At 45.3% G+C, this 2292-nt stretch overlaps 1 pseudogene; it reads left to right on the top strand.

Annotated features, from left to right (window-relative positions):
• Positions 1–702: 702 nt before the first annotated feature.
• On the top strand, positions 703–1308 carry LOC140807951 (ethylene-responsive transcription factor 4-like; annotated as a pseudogene).
• The last annotated feature ends 984 nt before the right edge of the window (positions 1309–2292 follow it).

A 2292-nucleotide genomic window follows, 5' to 3' on the forward strand; every position in this document is an offset into this window, starting at 1 on the left:
GCACTTATGTTTGTAGTTGTTATTGAACACTAGTGTATGTTTGTACGCACAGACTTGTATGTACATTACGTTGTTTAATTTCTATTGAGACATGTAATGATTTCGTTAATACATTTAAATTAATGTTAAAAGCAAAATTTTGACCCACATTTTCGAACAAAGATCCAATTAAATCCCAAAAGAATTGAGTTAGAGCCCGGGTCCCCACAACGGGATTTAGATGGGTCGCCCATTTGGACCCATGGATGATGGAGATTTAGATGCTTGCCTTCAGCACATTGGTTTACTACTGTCGTTTTTCCACTTTTTCGGGAGTTCTGGCGGGAACATACGCCTCCCTGGAGTTTTCTTTAGTCACTAGAGATATAGTTATTTATGACTTTTGGCGGTCATTTTGCTTGCACTGGAGTGACCCTTGTAGTATCTGCTTTTTGATTTGCGTATTACTGTTTACAATTGCGCATAGCCTTTTGAGGAGGTCTTGGTCTAGTCCTCCTTCTCACTTAGGTGTTTTTTCTTTGTACGGACGACATTTTTATGTTTCATTTATTTACAGGTAGGGGTCTGCCAAACCCCCCGCCACTCAAGCGGCGTTCTCTTAAAAAAAAAAAACCCTAAACCCTAAAAAACCCTAAACCCTGAACCCTGAACCCCTGAACCCCGAACCTTGAACCCCAAACCCTAAACCCTAAACTGGTACGCTCAATCTCATTCATGGCTTCGACGAGCACAGCTCACTACAGGGGAGTTAGAAAGCGTCCCTGGGGCCGTTACGCGGCCGAGATACGTGATCCCAGGAAGAAAACACGTGTCTGGTTGGGCACTTTCGATACTCCTGAGGAGGCGGCGCTGGCATACGACAGTGCCGCTAGGTCTCTTCGTGGACCGAAAGCGAAGACTAATTTCCCACGACCTCTTCAGAACTCTCGTTAGACCTCAGTCTTACCTCTGACAACCGATGGGTGTCCCCGTCTGACAGAGTCATGATGAACGACGTCATCCACCCTATAAGTGTGCTCCGAGATGTGCCCTCTCAAGGGAATGGAGGACGCCCGGCGGCTGGAGCCGTGACTCCTCCGGATAATGGAGATGGTTCCCCAAAATATATTGGGATTGTGAGGCCCGTGTTGCCGATAGATTTGAACGAACCTCCATCTCTGTGGATGTAGCCATTTTTTCGCTGCCCTTGCCTGCTTTCTTCCTTCCGCCGGCGTTTTTTCAGCATATATATGTTAATGCTTTCAGTTTCTGACAACCAAATATATTCTTAACCTAGTACCAGTTATTAGGATCGAAGTTGTGTCCTATTATCCAAAAAAAAAACCCTAAACCCAAAACCCGAAACCCGAAACCCTAAACCCGAAACCATAAACCCGAAACCCTAAACCCTAAACCCCAAACCTCATTCGTTCCCGTCGATGTTGCTGGGGTTTTGATCACATTGTTTCCAGGATTCTGGTCCTTTTGAGGGGGCGGTCTGTTCATATTTCGCATATATTCCGGTAGGGTAATTCGGTGGCGGATGCGTTGGCGGCGAGGGCCCACACCCTTAGTCACTTTACCTTAGAGTTAGGTCCTTCCCTCCCTAGGCACATTTCCATACTTGCTCGCTCAGATACCTCCGGGCTTCCCTACCTGAGATATAGATATTCTTAGCTGTTTGCAGCCCTTCCTTTCACTTGGCTCCATTTCTTCGATCTCTATATATATATATATATATATATATATATATATATATATATGTATATTTTTTCTTTGCAGGTACTATTACTTAGGGGGTTTCTCTTTTACCCGTTTTGCCAGTCTGGTGTGAGTGGGCCCAGACACTCGCACACTGCATGTTTGGTCTCCTCGGGATTGGGTGGGCTCTCGCACTTACCCTCTTGGTGCTTTTTCTTTGGCCCTCTCATATTTTCTGGAGCGCTATTTCTGTTTGGGCCTCTCTTTGGTCCACTTCAGGTCCCTGGTGGGCGTTTACTGCAGGTTCTCCTTGCCCGCCGTATCAGTTCTTTTACAGGAGTTTACTGGATGTCGTGGTGGTTCCAGGGATTCCTTCCGGACGATCCTCTTCATTGTTATGATACCTTCGTCAGATTTATACTTCAGATGCTGGATCTTTTTTGTTCTTGCTGGATTGTGATCTTCATTTTGCTCTTTTATCGTCATTGTACAGTGATTTCATGGCCATATCTTATTTTGACTGCTGGGATTCATACAGTTACCCGGTTTCAGATTAGAGTCGTTTTGACAGATTGGATTCTTCAGGGTGATGGCTCTGAGATGAGAGTTTCG

Source organism: Primulina eburnea, chromosome 12 (assembly GCF_022965805.1).
Source record: "Primulina eburnea isolate SZY01 chromosome 12, ASM2296580v1, whole genome shotgun sequence".
In the NCBI taxonomy this organism is placed as follows: domain Eukaryota; kingdom Viridiplantae; phylum Streptophyta; class Magnoliopsida; order Lamiales; family Gesneriaceae; genus Primulina; species Primulina eburnea.